This window comes from Bidens hawaiensis, unplaced genomic scaffold (assembly GCF_021521415.1).
Source record: "Bidens hawaiensis isolate Kalapana, Puna unplaced genomic scaffold, B.hawaiensis_p1.1 tig00010814_1, whole genome shotgun sequence".
NCBI classification, from domain to species: domain Eukaryota; kingdom Viridiplantae; phylum Streptophyta; class Magnoliopsida; order Asterales; family Asteraceae; genus Bidens; species Bidens hawaiensis.
The window spans coordinates 106,681-132,947 of NW_027491834.1; the positions used below are offsets into that span (position 1 = coordinate 106,681).

A 26,267-nucleotide genomic window follows, 5' to 3' on the forward strand; every position below is an offset into this window, starting at 1 on the left:
GACATAATTTTTTTAATATATTTATATATGGTATACCGTATACATTAAAAAATAAAATATTCTAAAATATATTATATTACCAGTTTCCAATTTTACATATTAGTTTCCGTTCAAAAATAATGATGACTTTTCAGGTTCCAATTTTACATATCTAAATTTTAATTTTCAAAATAACCCGCTCAGAAGTAGGTTCCTCCACATTCGCGAATCATGATTCACGGTAGCACCTGCTTCATCTTCTTGAATTGGTTTACGTGATCTGCCTCAACTCTTTAAGGTGTTAAAAGTTCTGAAAATGGCCAAATGTGAGAACAAAACTGCCATCAAAAGATGACGGTATAGTATACTCACTGCCACTGTCGTGTTTGTCTGGCGTTTGCCACCTTTTAGTTAAAGGCGGTCTCTCTAACTAGAGTAACAGTTGTTAGATTTTTATTGTTGATCAGCCTGTAAAGTGAACCGGCCCGGCGCAACGCGCCGGGTAAAAATCTAGTTATTATTTTCAAAAATGTACCTCGTCTACTCCTATTAATGCTAACATATTCGCACAGTGCGATTCAAATGTTTAATCCTTAACTTAAGGGATTACCCCATCAGGAATAGGGGTGTTCAAGATATCCGAAATCCAAAAAAAAAAACGAAATCCGAACCGAAACCGAAACCTGAATAATCCGATCCGAATTCTTATTCGGATATTCGGGTCGGATTCGAATATGGATTTTAAAAAATTCCGGATAGTTCGGATTATTCAGATATCCGAATAATCCGAATATATAACATGTTATTAATGTATATAGCCAAGTCCATTAACATTTACAATAACTTTATAACCATAATTTCATTATTCGTTCAATCAATCTAACACACCATAGACAAAATGTCATAAGACTCCGTCGTTATACTCTCTAACACTACTTAACTTCCTTGTTCTTGTAGTGTTTTATTTTTATTTTCCAATTTTGTATGTTTATTTAATAAAACTTAAGTTTGCATATTTGTTATTCGGATAATTTCGGATTTTCCGAATCCGATCCGAATTCAATTCGGATCGGATAGGAATGTCCCTAATTCGGATCGGATCGGATTTCGGATAGGGTTCCAAAATTTTCAAATCCGAACCGAATAAACCGAATAACCCGTTATCCAATCCGATGAACACCCCTAATCAGGAAGTCCCCATATGATTGTTTATAACTTGCATCTATCAAAAAGAACACGATTGGTGTTAGTTGAATATAGCATACCTAGCTACATTGGTTTGATTGGCACGATCACATACCACTAAATTAGAGTTCATTGGTGTCACTGTTACGTGGTATGCCATTTCTCAAATCTAATAATATATCGCGTATTTTCAAAATAATACATGAACAAAACAAGGTTAGTAGTAGGATCGGTTTTAATAGTGAAAATGAAGATAAAAAAGCGTGGTTTATCAAATTACCGGTATGAATTATTATCCATCAGTTGATCACAGTCGAATTATTAAAATTTAGTTTAAAAGCTAAACTTGAATTATTACAAGATAAACTAAAGTGCGTTCGTTTCTCAGAATTCGTGGGAATTCAAAAATAATTGGAATTAAAATTCCATGAAATGGCGTGTTCGTTTCGTTGGAATTGGAATCTTAATTCCATTTTGATGTGTTCGGTTGTCAAGGAATTGGAATTGGAATTGGAATTCGATTCCTTCAAATTTCTTTAAATAAGGTAATTTTAAATTCTTCCAAAATATGAAGGATTTCAAGTGAATTCGTTGGAATCTTTTCTCGAGTTTTTTTTAAACGAGAACAACGAATAAAACATTTTAGTTTTTTTACCTTTTTTTTTGTTTTCGGTTTATATTTTGAGTTATAAATTTTTTTTATTATTTTTGAATAATTTTTTTGAGGGTTTTTGATTTTAAAAGAAAACCCCTAAAAATTTAAAAATATTAATAAAAAAAAATCATAACCGCAAAATATAAATAAAAAACAAAAAATCTAAAAAAATTAAAATGTTTCTGCTGTTATCCTCGTTAAAAAAACGATTCCAATTTATCTGTCAAACGAACACATCGAATGAAATTGGATTTCAATTCCTTCAAATTCCAATTCCTATTGGAATGTTCAGATTCCAAATCCAATTCCAAATCATATGCAAATTTCAATTCCAATTCCATTATGTTAAACGAACGCGTCCTGAGTGCTCTTTAATTTAATTCACTTTTGTTTTTCTAAAAAAGTGTATCTATGCTTGATATTTATTTATTCTAATATTTTAGGCTATAAAACATCATTTTATGTTTTCTTAACATGTCACTATAAAACATCAGCATGGGTTTGATTTTTTATTTATAATATCAAATCGTTACTTTTTAGGATGTTGTTTCATAAGTGATTGTGAACTGTGAGTGGTGGTTGGTAGTGTTTGGTCGTAGTGGCTGGTGTACGATGTCGGACAGTGGTGTTTAGTGGTGTGCATTGAAAGAAAGAAAAATAAAGAACAAAGTCAACAAAGTTAATATGATTATATGAAAAAGATTGTATGAAGACTAAAAAATAACATGGAAATTAAAAATCTTTAAAAAGTTGGTATAAAGTTTTATAAGGGTGTGCATTGTCGTTCCCCACTAGCGTTAAACCCACGTCGGAGCCGATGTGGCATGGTTTTCCAGGGTTGGTAGCGTTAAACACCGTGCCAGAGGAGCGGTAAGCGGCGTTAATGGTGCATGTGGTAACAAGTCAACAAGAGAAGCGGCGTTAAGGAGACGGTATGAGGACGTGCCAGTGGCTTCCGACGTGGGTGGTGATTAACGCTCACTGGCGTTAATCGACAAGGAACTGCCTAAGTATTTATTAATACACAACTATACAAATGCTAATATTATTATGAATACAAATGTAAAAATTAATATAAACTTGTATCTTGTATCACCATTTATACAAAGTGGAATTATTATGCAATTGTTTGCGTAGGGTATAATCAAAATTCATATCCATAAACAATAATATGAATATGTAGGCGTTAAAGTCGATATGGTACATGAACATAATATTTTTTTAGAGGTCAAACAATGTGTATAATAAAAAGTTAAAAAAATGTGTTAAGTCAATTAATAACCAAAAAGTAAAAACGTTTTTTCTCTTTTTATTATTGATATTACAAGTACAATTTGTTTTTTTAGTATAGTATATGTTCAATTATTTCGATTAAAACGATTTTGTTCACATGTTTAAGAACTATTATAAGTTTATAACAACTGTATCTAATAATTAAGGCTATGGAAACTATACTATCATATGATTTGTTAATAACTTTTTTATTATAAACATGTAAAAAGTTATAAGTATAAAGTATTGTAGAAATCGGTAGACGCTAGTCGGGCAACGGGTAGAAACTAGCGATTAATCATATTGGAATTTATATGTAAATTTTCATCAGATATACATATATATACCAAATTTTATATGTAAAATTTTCAATTTTGACCAAATAGCGATTAACCGACGACTAGTAGATGGGGTATCGATTACCAATTAATCGGGTATTAATCAGTGCTCAAGCGGGGCTTTTACAACCATGAGTTTAATATGAGTTATATATTATACTGAAAAAACTTAAAACTAGCAAAAGAACATGTCGGCATGGATGGCTGGACTTTTACATGCAAGGTATTATAAAAAGGTGATGAAATTAAACCTTTTGATGATATTTTGGTGCTTGACATTTCTTAATAATTGAAGAATAAAGTTATACATGATTATAAGTTTATAACTTTATTATTGTAACAATTCTTTTTCCATTGTTTGACTCTAAGTTTATAATTAAAATAATTCATATAAAAATCAAAATTTGATTAAATTATTTATATGTTTTTAGAAACACATTGGTTTGGAGAGGAATCAGGAATGGAAAGTATTATTAACTATCAATCATATTAAGTTATTTAAAATCGATATGATCCACAACTTTGTGAGGTGAGGTAGGGTGAGGCGAATCAGGCATAATCTCATTAGTTTATATAATTGACAAATTTTATACCATGTTTCTTGATTGTGTTAGGACACAATGTCACAATCATTTTCAATAGGATAAAAAATGTTGCGAGTAAAAGGATTAAAAGCATATATTATGTGTAACAACCTCATCGAAGTTATTATACTGTTGCTTTTCGCTTTATAGTTTTGTTCATGATGATCATGCTTTGAACATATTAGGTAGTGTTATAAATGAAACCTTCTGTGATGACTTGTGTTATAAGTACTGAATCCCAAATTATTGATCCCAAACCATAAAATGTTTTAACTTAAAGATACAATTTTGAACATTAGATAGCAAATCTTTTATCTCAAAACACAATCAATTCACACATAGATGAATACAATGAGAATCACATAACTAGACAATAATCAACAGCTTGATGAAGCCCTAAATCGAATGTGAACCAAGAACAAAGATGACTCCAAGAGACGAGATCAGAGACAATTTGTGTTTGTGCGTGTGTCTAGATCATGTTCGGCCTAATCTTTTTTAGTACATACATCATGGTGACTCTAGGCCTAAAGTTATGATTTATTTTATTTTCCAAGTATTTTGTCTTATTCATTTATATCAAATTACTATTTTAAGTTTTTAACATCCAAACACATCCTTAACAACTACTCAATTGCATAAGCGAATGAAGCTCCAATGTTGGCAACTTGGCTCATCTTCAACACTTACACTATGTTCTCGAGTTCAACTTAATGAAGGAAAGGGAGGCTTGTGTTTCCAAGTTTCATTTAAGAAAGGAAAAGGAAAGAAAGAAGAAAGGAAGGTTGTGTTCCCAACTTAATGAAGGAAATCCGTTTAGCTGTCACGTGTTTTATTCTCGTCATATGCTTTTCTTTGTGAACTTCTATTTCTTATAGTTTCTAGAGAATTAGCTATGGCTTTTGCTTTAATGTACAAATAATATCCAATAGCTCAAAAGCTTATGTTAACGGATGCAATCTTTTAGCATTTTTTTATCCACCGGGTTAAATCGTTTGAATTGAACACGGTTCAACCTAAATCTACCTATGTTGAATCGATATGGCATGATCTTTGGTGTCTATAAACTATAAATTTTGATCTCGATCTAGTCATAAGCTAATTCAGTTCGTCTCAGGTCCATCCTAACACTAAAACCAACTAAACTTGTTTTCTTGATAAACAAAAAATATTTGACTAAATTAACCACCTACAACTGTCAAGAATGGTAAAATGGTAAATGAAGACTATAATTACAAATCAAAGAAATGTATTACCCAATTAAAAAGAAACCAAGATTACGATGTCTCTATAAGATGATCTCCTATGGCGTTGCCTCGTTCCCATTTAAGTAGTAGTGTAGTACATTCTTGGTTTAAAAAAGCGTGAGGCGAACAAAAGTGAAGAGGTCCTCATCCAAGGCGAAAAGCGAAAAGCGAAAAAGCGAACACTTTTTGAACACGAAGCGACCGTATTTTAAAAAATATGTAATTATTTATAAGTAACATATTACAGACAAACCACATCATAATATATATTAAATGTCTTAAACATCAACATATATATATCCCAAAATTCCAAACGTAGTGTAGTATAATTTTTCGAGTACCACATTACTCGTCCAAAATATCAAAGTAGCATAAAAACAAGTTATCGAGTACCAAATTACTTATAAGTGTTTACAAAAGAGCACTACTCAAAAGTGTTTCAACTTTCAAAAGTTTATTACCAAATGTGAAAAGTCTAGAAATGACTAATTATAAAGGCTAAGTTGAAAATGGGTTAACTGGTCGCTTTTTGTACATAAAGCCTTCGCCTCCTCGTTTTTTCGCATCGCACAAAAGCGCAAAAAGCGTTCGCTTTTTTAACAGGCTTCACCTTGGGTAGGCAAAAGCGTTGAGGTGTTCGCCTTAGGTCGCTTCTCGCCTCACCTCGCCTCGAGCGTGCTTTTTTAAACCAAGAGTACATTACCAATCTTGAATGAGAGGGATAATCCAAATGGGTTCGAAAAGATGCTTATAGTCTCCTTATACTAGTTTTACTAGGATAATAACTCGTGTTACACACGGATGGAAAACATATCAACAAACAATATAAAATATAAACTACGCATTCAGTCAACACAAATATTTTACATAAGTTTTTTACCCTCAGATGTTACAAAAGATGTTAAACTATATCTATAACATAAAAAGAAAATACTTTATAAATAAATAATGTAATGAATAAGAAATAATATAACATAAATGAACCATTAGACCTGCAAAAAATAAAAAAACACATATTAGTAAAAGATTTTGTAACATTGATTGAAAACTAAGTTTACAAATACATACCAACTTTAAACTATATCACATTAAGTTTTTGAAAATCTCTTTGTAAACAGCTTTATTTTATTTTTTTAAATGTTCCTAATTGTTCTAAAGAACGTTTTTTCCTTTTTTCTTTTAGATTGCTTTTTATAAATAATTTTCAGAGATATTTATATTTTTATAACATTTTTCATGTCATTTCTTAATAAATAAATAAATAAAACTTAAAGAATATTCGGTTTGATCACCATTCACCGGCTCTTCTTCTTTCCTCAAGAGTAAATTAAATCATTGACAAGGTGGTTATTAATTTGAATAAATAGACTTAATCATGGAGTTAATTGCATTAATTTGAATAAATAGATTTAATTGTATAATTAATTGAATTAAACTGGAATGCTTATTTTAATTTATTGGATTAAAAATAATTGTGAATATGTGAAAATTATTGATATGGAAATGTGATTACATGGAATTTTATGTGAATAGGCTAGAATAAGAATATGTGAAGAGAATCATCTTGCTTTAATATATTAGTAAGATATTTGTTGCTAACAAGCACATAATATATTACAAGAAAGTTACCAAAATAGCCAACTTAACTTATTATTATTATTATTATTAAAAAAGTAGTTAACAAAAAGAAAAACCCCTAGGCTAAATTTTAAACAAAATTCAAACTATGAAGCAATACTCTTTTATGTGATTTGAGTTTTTTTACTATTAAAATTAAATTTTCAGTTTATCAATTTATATGTATATCAAATTCACGTGAAAAGTGTTACCGAGCAGTTGCAACATGAAATATGTTTGGGACCATATTATATACACTAGGATAACAACCCGTGTTACACACGGGTGAAAAACATATCAACAAACAATACAAAATATAAACTACGCATTCAGTCAACACAAATATTTGACAAAAGTTTTTTACCTTCAGATGTTACAAAAGATGTTAAACTATATCTATAACATAAAAAGAAAATACTTTATAAATAAACAATGCAATGAATAAGAAATAATATAACATAAATGAACCATTAGACCTGAAAAAAATAAAAAACACATATTAGTAAAAGATTTTGTAACATTAATTGAAAACTAAGTTTACAAATACATACCAACTTTAAAATGTATCACATTAAGTTTCCGAAAATCTCTTTGTAAACAGCTTTATTTTATTTTTTTAAATGTTCCTAATTGTTCTAAAGAACGTTTTATTCTTTTTTTCTTTTAGAGTGTTTTTTTATAAATAATTTTCAGAGATATTTATATTTTTATAGCATTTTTATGTCATTTCTTAATAAATAAATAAATAAATAAATAAAACTTAAAGAACATTCAGTTTGATCACCATTCACCGGCTCTTCTTCTTTCCTCAAGAGTAAATTAAATCATTGACAAGGTGGTTATTAATTGAAATAAACAGACTTAATCATGGAGTTAATTGCATTAATTTAAATAAATAGATTTAATTGTAGAATTAATTGAATTAAACTATAATGCTTATTTTAATTTAGTGGATTAAAAATAATTATGAATATGTGAAAATTATTGATATGGAAATGTGATTACATAGAATCCTATGTGGATAGCCTAGAATAAGGACATGTGGAGAGAATCATCTTGCTTTAATATATTAGTAAGATGCGATCATAATCGCTCCCGTACACACATTCACGAAAATACTTTTTTTTCTCCCAACTGATCGGGCGTTTTCCGATCTGCACCACCACCACCACCACTGGCGGAGTCTGCGCGTATGCCGCCTCCGTCCTCTTCGACTGATGTTGCAACCATGCTAATTATCATTACTTCTCACCGGCGGCGTGCATCTGAACGACGGTGGATTAGATCTACGGGCGCAAACCGTCATGAAACCTTTTTCCAATGGCTTCACCTTTTTGGTTGTCAAATTTGTCACAACCAGACGTTAGAATTTTTGGACCGGTAGGTACAAACAAGATGGACTGCATAATAAAATATTTTTACTATATATAAAACATACGTTATGGAACTCTTAAATTTTAAGAGGTACATAACTTGTTGCTCATTCTACAACATACTATGCATAAACAAAATTTAAGGGTAATGTTAGCAAAACATGATTTCTTACATAATAATTCAATTTCACTCCTCCAACTTCAATCAAATTTCGTTAATTTATAAATTAGTTATACATTTACCCCTTATTTAAAACAAACTACACCCACGACTTCTAAATGGCCACAACTTTTTCACACGTTAATATTTTTTTAGAAAATTATTCAATAAAAACAAGTATTTTATTCTCTTTAATTTGAGTATGATATTGCAAGAGTTTGCTAATTTTAAAAAAATAACCTTTTACGTGATTATCAGGTGGTATCCATAATGGGTTAGGTCGGGCGGTTCGTCTCATGAGTCAGAACAGATCAATACAGAAGTTGGTTAATTTGGTTCTGGTCAAGATGGGTTCAGGTCGAAGGGTTAGGTCAAAATGCTATCGGGTTGGAACGGGTTTCAAATTAAAATAGCGTCTTGTCCAAATGGGCTTCGGGTCAAAATGGGTTGGGTTGAAAATCTGTTTATTTGAAATTGTGACATCAGTTACGTGGATGGCATTGTTTACACGTACCGGGCTCGATAAACACGTGACCAGCACCACGTAACGCGTGTTACCCAACTTTGGTAAGAGTCCAACACCACGTAACACACAAGTAATCAGAGTGAGTTACACGTGCGATGTCGGTTAAACATGTTTAATGCATTCATGTGCCGGTTATGCGTGTTCAATTGTCAGTTACACGTGTATTGGCTTTGCACGTGCTACACGTCCAATTTCTGGTTACAAACATACCGTAATTGAGTTTTCGCACATACTCCGCTACATCGTGCGGGCACGTGACTAGTGATATCATAAATAAAAAAACTAAAATTGTTACATGGGCTAATTATATGGGTATTTGAGAATTAAGATGTGCGGATTAACGAAAGCCAGTTAGTTAGCAGGGTAGCTCGTGACGCTATTCTACAAGTAATCGCTTTTCAATTCCCATTTCAAAACTCCACTCTCACTTACAACTCTCAAAAAATGGCCAACTACTTTATCACCTACCTTAGCACGTTCATCACTACTGTCATGAACATTATCCGCCAACCGAAGGCGCGTCCGACGCTGCCTGTGGTTAGGCGCAGTTGCTATGCTGATTACCTCCAGACATCTATCAACATTGATCCAGTACCGGCGACAGCCATTACCACTTCAAGAGGTTTTGCTCATGGACAAACATTCAGTATTCGTCCTGATGTTGCAGCTTCTTTAAGATCCGACTTAACTAGAGGTCTCAATAGCCTTTCCCGCCTTTTACAGCACATCCATCACCACGTCGAAGGCTTCACGACTGAGGTGAGAGCTTATTTCGATGATATAAGAGACCCGGCCTGCAGATCTTGAGTGTAGGATGATGGACTCCCATAGTGAAAATGATTTTAACTGTATCCTGCGCCAAATTCAGAGCATTCTCCGACGTGTGGAAGATATGAACGGTCTAGTTTATTTTTGGAACTAAGGCTAGTTGGGAAACCCTTTTCACAACTAAGGCTGGTGTTGGAAAGTTTTAAAAAATAATGCAATCTCCGTTTGTAGTTGTAACTTGAAGGAGCCCCATAGGGTTAGTTAGTGTATGTAAGAGAATGTAAAATTTAAATTATCGGGAATGTACGTGTCACACCCCAACCTACGGCGGAATGCCGGGTTACGAACTATTGGTTTACAGCTCACAAAGTACTGTCATAAAATTTAAATATGACAATATTTAATTTATTTATTAAATTAAAAATTCAATCGAGTAGACTATTATGGTATTTAAGATGCATCGACACGCCGTTTCCAATTCAAACTTAGACGAACTAAAGTTAAAATCGGCTTGGAGTTTGGGACAATTATACTCGACATGAAAACTGTCTAGATCATGTTTGGTCTAATCTTTTTTTTAGTACAAACCTCATCGTGACTCTAGCCTAAAGTTTTGATTATTTTGTTTTCCAGGTATTTTGTTTTATTCATTTATATCAAATTACCATTTTAAGTTTTTAACATCTAAATACATCCTCAACAAACACAATTGCATAAACCGCTGCTTTTGGACTTTTGGAACTCTTTTTTTTTTTAAAGTATAACATGCTTTTAGTCTTAGTCACTAAAGTTATCAGAATCTAAGCTTAATCGACTGTTGTCATTCCAACCATTATGGATCGATTTTGTATTGTTAATTTATGTTTTACGTTTATTACTAATAGCAAACGTAAACGAACAACCAAATCACATTTGATTGAAGACGATTATGATTCGAGTTAGTTACTTAGTTTTACTCTTATTTTAAATTGTTTTATGACTTTATCAAGTTATGTTGGTTTATTATTTGATTATTTGCGTTACGAGTAAAGAAGAATATGTTGTTTAATTTTAGCATTGAAGTTTTTTAAATTTTTTTGTTTTTTTGTTTCATCTTCTAGGATATTCGAAACCCAATTAATCCAACCCGAAAAAACCCGAACCCGAATTACCCGAACCTGAAAAACCTGTGAGAGATTTGGGTTGGGTTTCGGGTTAAGATTTAAAACTTTGAAACCCAAAGAATCCAACCCAAAAAATCCAAAACCCGAAAAAAAAAACCCGAAGAACACCCCTAGTGGGGTATATGCACCAACTTGAAATTTATACAAGTTCCTTTTAATTTATATTGACATTTGCTCTTTTTTCCTTTTATTTTGTTTTGGCAATTTTGATATATTTTAGATTATCAAATGCTCCATCGTATTTTATTTCTTGACATTCCCGTGTATTTTTATTGTGTTCACGTTATTATTTAGATAACGATAAGCGAATGAAACTCAAATGTTGGCTCATCTTCAACACTTAACGCCTTGAAATAATAACGATTCTTCGAGCAAATGCCAAGAAGCGGATGCATAAGATAACTTTTAACACCTGATTAAATGTATGTAACATGTTTTATGTTATGCTTAATGTTGAATCAAGTAACGAGATTCATTAAGCTCTCACATGTTTTTGTGTTGCCTTATTTCCATTAGGTAAACAAGGTTCAACAAATAAAGCTATATTCCCTGTTTTAACCCATAATCCCACTACCCGCATCAAGAACATGATATACACTTTAAAGACTGCTACGGTTTCTGATTAGCAACTTTGGATTATGACAAAACTTAAGTGAGTCAACATTGTGACAGCACTGATAGCCATATGAGTGGGAATTTGAATTCAGTAGCCGTTGAGCGTGATCTGGATCCTGATGGGTCAAGTTCACGGGTCAACCTGAACCACGTGAACTCCACATGATCGGATCATTTTCACCACTAACTAACCCTGCGTTTTCAATTGCAAGTTTCATTAAACTCCAGTTCAAAACATTCAAAATTAAGTCTCCGAATATCACATTGGGTAGAGGAAAACATGTTGTTTAGAGTTTAGATTGCCATACAAAGAATCCGTTGTTTAGTCGTTTGATAGTCTATGGATTCTAGAACAAAAGAATCAAACAATCTGATAACTAACATGTGCATATTGTTGTATAAAAATCAGCAATTTGATAAAATGTTAAGCAATCCAAACACAACTTCTTACACCAAGAACGAAAGCACACGAACACAAACCGAGTTAAGCCAAATATAACTTTATAAACTGATATTTTTAAAGCACACATTCAAACACCTTATTATCGAAAAATAGAAACAAAGCTAACAGTCTTTTAGAAAGAAGACAAGGCTTCAATGTAACGATGAAAACTTGAGACAAAAGCGAAGCAATATTCTTTACTGTATAACTCCTTAAAACTCTTGTCGTGAACATTGTACCTTATCATTTTCCCAGGAGTTGATAGCACCAAGAATGTATCTTCTTCTTCTTTACCTCTAACCACATCAACAACTTCAAATTTATAGCCATATTGATTGAACATCTCCGGGAAAGCACCCTTAAGCTCATCAAGCTGTACTCGATACTTGACAAACCACCCCGAACGATCCATCAACATCTCGTACACAATTAACCTATTTACTTCACGCTTCGTGCGCAATATTAAATGTAGATGACCTCTCGATTCCCCGAAATAGATTAATATGTCATCGTCCACCAACCCCTCCGGTATGGGCAACGTTTGCAACTGTTCAGCATCTAATTTAAAATAGAAGTAATTTCTGTTTCGATAATAGGGAGGCCAATAAACAGCTCCGTTCCAGTAAACCGGGTCGTGGAAGCTGGGCCTTGGCACATAGAAAGATTCAATACAAATCTTCCATTTCCTTGTTTCAGACGAGTAGACTTGAATCTGAAACGCGCTCCAGTCAGTATCTAAATCACAAACACAAACAACTTTGTAGTGCACACAATGTGTTTGATGAAATGCCAGAGCCATGGAATCGGCGTTTTCTGGGACCGATGGGATGATTGACAATTGCTTGGTGGTGGGATTGAAAACATAATATTCAAGATCACAGTTGTGAACGGCAGAACAAAGTAATAAACCGTTACAAGATTGCTCGATTGTGACATTGGAACGATTAAAGTAGAAAGAGAGACTGCGGAAAGGAGGAGGGCTTCGGTTTTCAACATCAAACGGCACATAAACATCCATGTCACCAAATATACCAACAGATTCGGAAAGGTTATTATTATTATTATTATTATCATAGCGGTGGGTGAAGCGTGTGTGAGACAAAAGCAACCGTCAGTGTTTACATACGGATTTGAAACGAAGGACGGAGGTAACAGGAAGCCAGATAAGGATCTGTGTTAGAAGGTCTTCGTTAGAGCCGATTAGTGCTCCGGATTGAGTCGATTTAAGATCCGAATCCTCCATGGAAGCAGGTTAATTTGGGTGTGGTAAGGGTTTTGTTTTCCCAGAGTGAGGAGAAAGTGGGTCGGCCCGAAGTTTCTTTTATAGACACTATTCGAATTTGCAAATTACCATGGTGTCAAATTTAGTGTTATTTATTTATTTTTGAATTTTGTTTGTTTTTTTTAGAACCGTAACTTTTTTTTTTGTGTTTAGGCCATCTTATTTTCTAGTTTGAAAAGCTCAGTTGTCTCACTCTGATTAGACTATGTTGTCTTAACCGGACCCACTTTAATTTCAGAGTTTGGCTTGGGCGTTCCTTTGGGAAACCATACTGTTGGCTGCCACTGCCACTTAACAGTCGTTGTGCCGCCACAAGAGCAGAAATCTCTAACGTAACATACAGTGGGACAAAAATATGGGTGGCTCGGTATCCAAACTGAGAACATCGCAAGGCCTAACTTAAATATTTCATTGTCAATATCTTACCACTCAAAGAAAAACAGTTTCCGAAGCTATCATAACAGTTGATACCTAAATTGTATGTCGATGTGGTGCTACAGATCGTCGCCTTGGAAGAGCAATGCTTGATGTTTAGGTTTTGCTAAGGGGAAGGAGAACCGGAGATTAGTTGTTCGATAGGAAATAGGTGAGGGTAATTGGGAGGGAAATATGTAATTTGATTTTAAGGTTTGGGTAAAGCCTCTTAGGAAGAGAAGAATATATGTAAAAATCTTGACCAATAAAAACCAACTTTCATTACCATACACAAACTAACACCGAGTTTTATGGATTATTCAACAAGGTGTTGAGACATTAAATTACCTAACTTGCTCACAACTACCTAATAACACTTTCTTTGTCACTAATTAACTTGAAATAGCATGACCGAGTCGATAGGTTGATAAATGTACAATAGCTTCGCCCCAATTGCTGTTGTGCGAGTATGCGGTTAGTCTTCGTGTCTAAGATGATCTCCTATGGCCCTCTTTCCCATTTAACACATTACCAATCTTGAATGAGAGGGATAATCCAAATGGGTTCGAAAAGATGCTTATAGTCTCCTTATAGTCGTTTTATATTTGTTGTTAACAAGCACATAATATATTACAAGAAAATTACCAAAATAGTCAACTTAACTTATTATTATTATTATTATTTACTAAAGTAGTCAACAAAAATAAAAACCCCTAGGCTAAATTTATTTATAGTACTACATTTTCGGAAGAATCCAGGCATAACGAGTAGTAACTTGGGCTTAAATTGTTTGTACATCGCTTACGTCACTTTGGCTATTTGTTTCTTTGACATCTGTCCTCCCACAATCTTCTTCAATACACATGCTACTTTCTCTCTATGTGCTCTAGATTTACCGTCTTGTTGATCAGTTCTTCACGTATGTAATAGAAAACATGAATATTATGATAAACCCTTAAGTAAAACATACCTGTTACAGTAGGGGAAGTAGTAACCGCTCGGAGAAAGATGTAGACGACATGATTGTCAGCTTGACCGAGTTCCCCTTTAGGATGTATATTAGTGATGGGGATTAGGGTTCTTAAGAAACCGAATTATGGAGAGATAGGGGTCACGAATTTCTTGATGTGAGAGTTAGGTTTTTCTTATTATGATGTTAATTAATCTCTTCCATATATTTATATACACCCAAGGGGAAACCCTTAATTAGCAAGTAATGGTAATATGGTCCATCAACAATTACCTAGCTAATTATTAATAAGGTATGATTTAATTAATTTTGATCTATTATTATATAAATGATAATGATGGCCACACATAAATATATATATCCATATATTTATTCTTACATTCTCCCACTTGGCCGAATAATCATTTATTATGAGTATTAGATTAGTCTGCAGATTTTAACACTCATTTTAGCTTTAAACTCAAACTGGAGCAGAGAAATACAGTCATTGAATTGAACATCAGCTCAAGACCCCCATTAATCATACTGCAGTCCTTGTTTAAAACCTAAGTGGTTATGATCAAAATTTTATAAGTAAGCCCTTCAGATATTTGATTTGTATATTAATTTGTCTATATGTCATTACGCATGCAGAACATATTAAGAGACATACAAAATCAAAACTGATGAGGAAAATTAATAATTAGTCAATAATAATTGGTCATTCATATAACGATATACTGTTATACATGGTCATAAATAATCCCGTCTTTATTATAAGCGCTTTCATAAGACTTATGGGTAATAGACCTTTAGTTATAGGATCCTTAAGCATATCATGAATGTATTCGATATGAGAATTTAGTTTCCTCAATTTCGTTCATAAACGAATAATTTATTTCATATCGAAATTTAATGCAGCACCTCTCGAACTGTTACTGTTTGAGAAAACATGGTAGCTGACTTTATTACAATAAGTCTTCAATATATAATTTATATGGAGTTAATAAAATTATGAGTCCAATGATAAATTTTCAACAACATTTATTGACAACTGCGTTGAGATTTAATCAACATGTTATGTCATTAAAATTTATATTGTTGTTATCAGTTTATTATGACTCCTACATGAGATAGATTATGTTCTGACATAAGAATATATCCCGAAAATTATATTTTCTTATTTTTGAATATGACGAAGTTTAGATTAATCATCTGGTTTGAATTCTCACTTATTCTTTTAAATTATAGTCTCTCGTTTCCTTTAAAGATATTTCAATACTCTTTTAGATGCTTTACATTAATCTAGACATATCTAGTGTGTTACAATTCGAGTAATATCTGAACGAGTATAGACTTGTACCTACATAAAGCTTCTACTTAATGAAAGCATAAGGAAACAATCTCAGTGACCCTATTATCCTCTAAAGGAGAGCAATATTATTTGTTACATGTGTAAGGACCCATTTAGAGTAAAATTTATGGAACAAGACTAACGCCCCTTTGGGTTTATCTCATAATGTTATGATATCTATCTGTGAGATCTATCATATCAAAGTATGTATAAACAATACTTAGACTTATGTAACATATGCTTGTTAAAAGAATGTCATCTATATGAGGACAAGTTTGTTTTTAGTTGCTCCCACTCATCTTGAGGTAGGTACATTGATCCACATAGTTGTTGATGAAAATTATTGTATAAAGGTTTCATCATATTTTGATGTTTGCATTAACCCATACATGGATTTTATTGACTTACAGACTAAGTGTTCTTTGACCTTTAGTTTAGAACTTCAAGTTGCTTTATGAACATGTAAATATGCAAGTCAGTTGTTAGGAAAAGTTGTTTAAATGTTCATGTAATGTAGCTCTTAAATATTATAAGCTACTTGAACAACAATGATGATCCTCAAAGAAATCTTTTGTAATATGGGAAAGATTCTTTGATGATTTATTCCCTCTTGAATATAACATTTAATAATAAATCGTGTTTCTTAGTGTCTTAACGTTTATATTATGATTTAGTTTAGTTATAAACACTCTTAGGTGATTCAACCAAAACCCAAACGTTATTCTGACTATAGAATTTAATTTAGATTGCTAATAATACCTTTATTCCATTTAGAAAGTTGATTGATATTAATGGTTTAATTAGAAGATGTAGGATCAGTAAACTTTTCATCATCCATTTCAACTTTAGTTAAGGAGGTTATATAATCATCAAAGTTAGTAGGTTTTTAAAAACTAGATGACCTCCTGAGTTAATTATTGGGTTTATTAGAAGTTTCGGTTTTATGGATTAGCTCTTGTTTAGGTTGCTATCATTTTCAGGATTCTAAGTGTATAAGAGTTGGTGCAGTATAGTGTACAAGAGGTGTAATTGGAGTTAAATTTGGAGTAAAATTTAATGACTCTTTTCCCCCGCCTCTTGTACTTATGATAAGTCATTTTAAGGACTTTTACTGCTCCCACTGACCTTAGAAACCTTTAGGAAATTGGCATACTTAGGGTCAATATTTAAAGACCAATAAATTCTAACGGAGAAACTAGTCGTTGTAGTTTCTCTTATTTTGAGGATTACTTTAGTTATGATAAGAAATATGATTATGCCCATATTTAAGTACCAATGAAACTTTTGTAAGAGTATTGTTGAATTCTAAGGAGATAAGTTATGATGAAACAATTTTGTGTTGGAGCAATGTCTTGTACAAGAGGTGTAATTTAGCTAATATCAAGTTTTCACCCCCACCTCTTAGAATCAGTCTAAAAATAAAGTAATGCTAGAGAGTTCAATGTACTGTCACTGGTAAGTAGAGAAGGGACTCGCTTTCGACGAACCCAACTCCTGATGAAGTTTTGCTCAATTGGTGTTGCCCCAATAAGGGCCTAAGACGACTCATCATTCCCGACGATGTCGTTGTTATGTGCAATTCGGTATCTTCCTCGGCTCTGGTGATGTGAGAAAGGGTGCAGATACTGATGTGACAGCAAGATTGACATTGTGACATTCGTCAATTTTGAGTCTTGTTTGTATTCGTTTTTGTATTTGTTTATTATGTAAACCGACCCGATTTGTAAACCAAAGCTTATGTTATAATCAAAATGATGGATTTATGTTACAATATTGTTTCACACTTGTTGGGTCTTGAAAACATCCTATTTTTATTTTTATTTATTTATTTTTTTGTTGTTTTGTGTTTTTGTCTTGATCCATTTTGCATGAAAACTCTTGTGTCTCACACCCATATTTGACCACCAATATTACCCTATATATACACCACCTTTCCTCTTCATTTTCCCTTGCAACAACTCCAAAAAAAAAAAAAAACTCTCTCAAACATCAAAGATTCAAGGTTATCTTCTTAAGTGTTCTTGAAGGATTTTGGTCTTTCATCTTAATTAGTTTATGTAGCCTTATTAATACTTGTTTATGGTTGTGCAACACATATATAATATACACCCTTTGTTTACCTTTGGTAGTTACTTCTCCGATTCCGGTCGGTGAGGTTTCGGACCCCATAAGGCAAGGCTTCATGGAGGACTTCGTGTCCTTGATATATATACATCTATATAACTTGTTCATACATATTAATCTTGCTTATTTTAGTTTGTTGGTCATGTTTACAAGTTCCATGGTTATGGGTTTTTAAGAGTCTATGCTTTGGTTTAACCGTAAATAGCTCTAAACCGTAAACCGAACTTTGTTACTAGTTTTATTTGTTTAAACATACTTAGTGTTAGATCTAAGTTTCTAAAATCATTTTTACAAATTCTATGGTTATGGGTTTGTAGAATCTTACCTCGGTCTTAACCCGAAACACAATCCGAACCGAAAACCGAACTTTTGTTTAAAGACTTTATTGTTAACTTTTGGTATTTTTTTATTTGTACATTATTATACAAGTTATTTAGTGTTTGGACATGTGGAAACCATCTATGAACTTGTTGTAAGATGGAAACCGAACCAAACCGATTCTTGCTCGCTTAAGACACACAAGTGTTTTTTTTTAGGTAGCCATCAAGACTTGTATATTTCTTTAAAAATAGTTACAAATTGATTTTTAAATATTTTCTTAAGTACTTGGAAATGTTGGATCCAACTTGATCTCATAACAAAGTTTGGACCGACAAAACCGAACACTCGCTTAACGTGCGTTGTTACTTCTAAAACAATGGAACTACATACTTGGTTAAGTCTTATTAAATTTTATTGAGTTATCTCATAACATTCAATATTTTGGAAAGTTGACTTTGGGTTTGACCAATTATCAAGACCCGAACCGACAACCCGAACACTCGATAAAAAAACATGTTTTAGTATCTTTATTCCAAAGGGATTTGCATTCTTGCATTTTACCCACCTTATTACTTAACATAGGTTGAGTAAATATTAAGGTTAGATACTTTAACCCGGTTTCGAGCAAACTTACATTTTTAAAGGGTTATTATTATAATTCTTAAATAGTCACATTTTAAACCTTGAACTTTAATTATTTACATTTCTCAACATTTATTTTGTTTAAAGACCTTCAAGACAACCTTTCTAAATTCAAGACTTCTTTTCTTTTTAGGCATTGTGCGTTAAACTCGTCGTTCCGACAAATCTCCAAATTATCATCTTTCAAGTTTACTACTTGAAGGTGAGTACTTCATACCCCATTTTCCATCTTTTATTTTGGGGGTGACATTTCATACTTATTCAACAAGATGCTTTATATTTGAATCTTAAACCACAAACGTAGTTGTATACTTTACCTAAATAATTGCTCGATTTGGTGTTCTATGCTTATATGCCTATGTGTTTATCGCTTTTGGTTGGTGGAACTATAAAATCCTAGACTATTTGGCATCCCCTTATAGCAAGGTGTCGTTAACGTAATGCAATTAACGATAACTATAAAATCCTAGAATATTTGGCATCCCCTTATAGCTAGGTGTCGCTAATGTGTTTAGCGATATCTATTTATCCAAATTACCACTTTTATTTATCGTTTCGTATGCAAGTTTTGTGGCTATCTTTATTATATACTAATATGATTAAACTTATGAATTGCTCACCGACCTTTGTGTTGACAAACTTTATTTTATGAAATGTTGCAGGTTTGCATCTTGGTTGATTTATGATTGTGAAGAAAACGACATCAAAGACCTTAGGATATTAGTAAAAATGAACAATATCAATTTGCCATATTTTGTGATATCTTGTTTATGGTTATTTTATGGATAATTGTTATGTGACATTTTCGATGTTGTGAAATGAAATGAGTTTATTAAATACTGTCACTTTAATTAGTGTCATGTGCTTATGGACAATCGTTACACCTCGGCATGTTCTGCCGTCTTTGGTCGGGGTGTGACAGACGTGCTCCTCACCCGAGGAAAATGTTGTGGACGATGTTGACATACCCGCAATGCATTGAAATGTTTTGTTGTTATGCAAGTGTGCACCTCAAGTACAAAGAAATGTGTATACTATGCAGGATTATCTATGTTGGTAATGTATGGGTGTATGTCTAAGTGCAAAACTAATGCAGTGCAAACACTTCATGTATACATAAGTAGTGCATGCATGAATGAAATGTATGTCTGGGTTTGAAAGTTGCAAAAACTGACACGAATCTTTGAAAACAGTTATAGACTGGTTTTCGAAAAAAAAGCCAAGTTCACTATAACCAATGGCTCTGATATCAATCTGTCACACCCTCAATTTATGAGTAACGGAGTTTTAGCGCTAGGCGTGTGACATACCAGGATCTAACCATGTGTCATACTGAAAAACCCTTTAATAGATTAAAAATATCATTTAACCAACTCATTTGTGTGAGTAAATACAGTTTCAGTGCAAGTTGCATTTGCGGAAGAGTAAAACAATTACAAGTTGTAAATAACTAGTTCATAGTTAAAATTCCTAAATACTGTAATTCATGTAACCAAAACCAGCTTGATTGTTTGATAAAAGCCATGCAACCCTATGTGCACCTTAGTTTAGTGACCTAAGAAAGACATGCTAAAAGGGTCAAACACAACTGTTGGTGAGTTCACAGGTTTGTATTCAAAACAAGTTCGTTAAACAAGTGGATAATGTAAGCATTGTCTTATCACTAGTTAATTGCTCTAGTATTCATGATACAATAGTGTAGTGTCCATTGCGACCGAAGCTGACATGTTCGTTTGTACCTCCCACCAAGTCTTAATCCTGTTTAGGTCAATGTTACACCCGTCTGACCTCCGGTCGAGTTTTAGCGCAGGTGGGGTTTGTCATTCGCAGTAGTACTACTTATCATTACCCCGCCAGGTAACCTTAGTTAGTGGTCCAATGTGTGTGAGGACTTTCAGTTTATAAACCACTATGTATACATGCGATAGTGACAATCCACAAGATCCCAACAAAAAAAGTTTAAGCATGCTTTCTCCCCCAAAAGGAGTAAGTAAAAGAGTGGGGCCATGAAACTCACCTGGAAAGCGTTCTAAAAACAAAGTAAACTGCTAAGCGAGAAGTCCCGTACGAGTATCCTAAAGCGTACAAGCACTTAAGTAATGTGTAGTGGTTCCTAGAACCTGTAGTATCCAAACAATCCCATTGTTTTATAATGTTGATCAAGGTTTGACTTTTTGTTGACTTTGACCAACGTTTGACTTTAACCAAAGTTTGACTTTTTGTTGACCTTTGAGCAAAAGGTCCAACCTTGTTGACCTTTGACCACAAGGTCCAACCTTGTTGACCGTTGACGAAAATGTTGACCAAATTGACCGTTTGACCAAATTTGACCGAGTTGACCTAACGACCCGTTGGTGACTTATAATCAATTGTGTTAACTCATAATTGCTAAGTGACATTTCTAATTACAAATTTAGCAATCAAGCATGACATGAACACATATTTGCTTTTAATGTAACCATTACGGTCTAGCCAAGCGTTTACCATAACCTAGCTCAACAAGTAAGACTAACCATTTAGTCAAAGTAGTTTCTAATTGAAAATCAAGTTACAATCACTTATCATAACAAATATTGCACAATTGGTCATTAGATACAACAAATCTCATGTAATACAATGCTGAATTTTCAAGCCAGATTCTAGGCTACAAAAACCTATTTTTCTATCTTATCCAAACCTTGAATTAAATTACTAAAATTATTCCAAATAAAGTTACAAGTATTAGGTACACCCCATATTTTCCTTGTAATTTTCCAATGTACCAAAAACGTCTTAAAAATTCATACAAGACAGTAACCTATGTTCAACTTTTCACCCCAAAAGTTTGTAAAATAGTTTAAAAAAAGGATTATGAAACTCACTGTATAGCATGTACTCAGCACGGTATTAGTTCACGGTTTGTTTCACTTGTTATCTCTCAGATCCTATAATCAGTATTATAATAATATTAATATTTTAATATTATTATAATCTCCATACTAAACTAGTCTGTATCTCTAGTTTGGGTCTAGCTGTCACGCCAGAACATGTCAGTATTCTTAGATTGTGACGTTGTTCAATGTATAATGTTTAAAATTGAACTTGGCTCAGTTTCACCGTTTCACGTGCTGGTCCAAGTTGATCATTTACGCGTTTAGAAAACAAGTATGATCATATTAACTCGGGTAAACGTGTCGGTTGATAAAATGATTAAATTTATATAGAAAAATCATAGTTTAGATGTCTGGATTCGCAACAGGGTTCATTTCCGTTTATTCAGTCTGGTTTGGAGAAAAACGCGTACAATTCATTACCATTGTCGGATTTCTCTCAAAATGTTGGGTTTTATTCAATTAACCATCAAGAGTGATATTTTATCACTCTTGATGTTCTGATATTCCAACAGGTTCGTTAATCGCAAACTTGTCGGTTTTAATAAGAATTGAATTTGTTTAACTTTCAATTTAGCACAACTAATTATCTGTTAATCATTAATTACAAAAATTTATAAACTCACTAATTAATATATGTAGGTTTTTACAAAAATATTTCTGGAAATATTTACTGATTTATAAAAATTCGTTTTATATGCTATGTTTAACCGGTAAATTGTCCGTTTATACCAAAAAATTTCCAAAAATTCTTATAAAATTTCTGAGTGATCCAAATGACTTCCAAAATATCTTGTAAAATTTTCAGAACTTAACAATCTTGTCAAATTACCTTTTTGAACCAAAAACGACCGTTAAAGCTTGAATAAACATGAATCTAGAAAGAATATATATAGGGTTCTCTAATTGACCCCAAATTTTATATGTAATCATTTGGTGTATTACCTGAGTTCTTCAAAAAATTTCATAATTTTTCAAGCAGTTTAAGTATTTTTTCCAAATAAACACTAACAAACGGTAATAAATTCGCCAAATATTCTCGGATTATCAAAAAATTACCAAATTTGGAAAGGAACTCGTTCATATGGTCCCTGATTTCCCTGAAAAGTCTCACAAGCTAACAACAAGCACGTCATAATCTAATCCTAAACAGCCCCTAAACGAGGGTTTCAGTAATACCTTTGCGGTTTTCGACTGTTTCGACCCTTTACTCGCTTATCCGGGTTCTTGGCCTTCTAGCTAATGTATCTACAGGTTATATATCACAAACCAAGGATGCAAAATTAATCATCCAGCCTTGTAACATAGGGTTTCGGTTAGGGTTTAAAACCGAGTTTTTGAACCGTAAAACCGTGATTTAAACCTCCTAATCCGTGTTTATGGCCGAAAAATTTATTGATTATGATTTCTAACCATGTTTAGGATCAAAATATGTTTATAGATCATTTTTTGGATTTTTGCATGGTTAGAATTGATTTTTGATAATCAAACTTTACTTTTTTTTTACCTTAAGTTGGCTAGGAATTATGAATAACAAAGGAAGCAGCTGCAAGGAAGTTTATTTTGTGAAAATATATTGTGAGATAACTGAGAAATGAAATTATATAAAAAGGGGGGAGGGGGTTCCCTATGTCGGCCGAAAATGAGGGGGCCCCCCTTGGGCCCCACTTCGGTCTATTCCACCTCGTTTTCTATGCCGACATTAAATCCGGAGTCCAATTTATTTCAGGTTTGGTAATTTGCCAGAAAAATTTATCGGGTGCAACAAACAACGCGAAAACGTGTGTTTTTTCGGCCAAATTTTTGTAAATTTAGAAAAAGATACCATTTTTTGGAAAAATCAAAAATATTTTCATTGATCTCTTAAAACATCTCAAATAAGTGTTTTGTAAGTCTTTTTCAGCTTAACGGATAATAAAATGCTTGTTTTGGAACTAATTTTCGCGTTTAAAATCAAAGCGGGTAGTTAAACGAGTATCTTTTTGTTTAACTGATTTGCTATTGTAGTAAGGCTATAATATCAATAAGTTAGCTTCTAACATACGTATATCACTTGTTGATGGCCCCTGGGATATTCGGGTTATAACCAGACTTGTTTGGTTATTCATTTGTTCGTTGCGCAATAAATGGTTAATCGTTTATTCGATATGTAAATACTAATGTACACCTGGTTTTGTCACAAATGTCACACTTAATCCCGTAATACAAAATTGGTTACACCTTAGAGAGAATAATCAACTATCGTCTCTTAACAATGATAAACATTAAGCTTATATATGCTAGTACAAGCCATATAGGCTAAGCCCAAGCCCAACCCGTCAAGCCCACTGAAGGATTTTGGTCTATTACAAACAAAATGAAAACACAATACAAAGCATAAACCACAAAATATATCCTAACATAACACATTTATTTGTTATTATTGCTAGTTAGCTAGTAGTTGACAAATGAGTCATTACATTACTTCAACAAACACAAACAAACATGCATAAATAACACAAGTATGACCATTACATTACAAACATTGGTAGTTAACGATTACATTTCATAAAGTAGTAGATAACCATTACAAGCATTGCATAAAGTAGTAGATAGCCTTTACATGAGCATTGCATAAACTAGTAGATAAATAAGATACAAATATCTACATACCACCTCAATTAGGGTGGATTACGAAAATTTGCATACCACTTCAAATAAGGTGGATTATAAAGATCTACATACCACTTGTATTAGGGTGGATTGCAAAGATCTACATACCACCTCAAATAAGGTGGATTACAAAGATTTACATGCCTCCCAAATTCAATCAGGTGACAAATCTTTGTATCTACTAATTTAACATAAAGATCTACCACCCATACAAGTGAGGTGACAGATTTTTGAATAAGGAAACATAAAATCATTTTTCAACAAATGATTTTATGAAATCCATCTTAAAATCCCTAGAGGATTGCACTAAATGCATTGCATCGTTAATAGCCTTGATCAGTTCAAGATTAGCCACCCCAGAATCAACACAAATAATGCTGAAATATCACGAACATCAGATACTGGAAGTTTCCTGAGTTCGTGAAATATTTCATCCCTCTTAGCTTTCCCTTCCAAAATCCGCTTCTTATTCAGGTCAAGAACATCAAGGGTGAAGTTATCTTTAAAAACTTGCTCGCTCACTTTATCGATTATTTCTTTTTGGGAAACAAAGGATGAAGAAGAGGAGGAGGAAGACATTTTTGTTCTATAGAAAGAAAGGTTTGAAAAGTGTGAAATTGTTCTAGTTTGATAGTATCCTTTTATAGAGCTAATTAACACAATTATATTATAAATGCACTGTCTTAATTGCTTTTAAAAAATTAACTTGAAAAATACAACATTTTCAAAGAGAATATGAACCATCGAATTCAAAATTACAACAGGTAGCATAAAAACCGGTGTAAGTATGTTAAACTTTTAAAACGGTTTACAAGAAACCGATATATTTAGTGAGTATTTTAAAACTAGGTATAACGGTTTTTAAAAAAACTGGTGTATTTTTATACCTTAAATAGGAAATACAACGGTTAAATTAAAAAATGGTGTAAAATATTGAAAGTTTAAACACGGTTTACATGTAACCTGTATAAAAATAATTTTATAAACAACGTACTTCACACTCCCGATGTAAAATACATTTTTTAATAGTTCGCGCTAAATAGTTAACCGTCAAAAGCATTAAGGCAATTATAGTCTCTGTTAGTTTTCAAATCAAAGATTTTTGTAATTAATTTTGGCAACTCAAATGATTTACTATTAGTAGGCTTATCGATTGCCTGATATGAATTAAATAATGCGTCTATATATAAAATACATCTCGCACGATCTACATACCTACAAAACCATAATATTACCAAAAATGGCTCATCAAAGTTCTTCTGATGCAAAAATGAAGAACATGATGATGGATTACCTCATCAAGTCTATTGACGACGATGCGAAGACGACAATAGCAATGCAAACTCTTACAAAGTTGGCCGATGAGAGCACCCAGTCAAGCATCGATGCATACATGGAACAACTTGATAGGTCAATAGTGCAACTTAACAGCATTGTTGACCTCCCAAATTTGGTTTACTACAGATCCAAAATCCAACAAGATGAGAAGATTAACAAGGCTATGGACTAAGTTAACAAGGCTGTCAAAAAAGCCACAACTATGAAGGTCGATTTCCTAAATAAACTATGAAATGGGGATTTTTGGGAATTTTGTTGTTTTTTCCTTGTATTATCTATGTTTAGAGTATATATTTAATTAACTATGAAATGAAGATGCATATTTAATATATTTAACCGTTTAGTTTTATAATTTTTACTACAGTGTATGAATATTTGAAACGGATTATTTGTAAGC

The 26,267-nt window shown here is 32.7% G+C and overlaps 1 pseudogene; it reads right to left on the bottom strand.

Moving 5' to 3' along the window:
- Window positions 1-12,011: 12,011 nt before the first annotated feature.
- LOC143536548 (F-box protein At5g07610-like) lies at window positions 12,012-25,111 on the bottom strand (annotated as a pseudogene).
- Window positions 25,112-26,267: the final 1,156 nt, after the last annotated feature.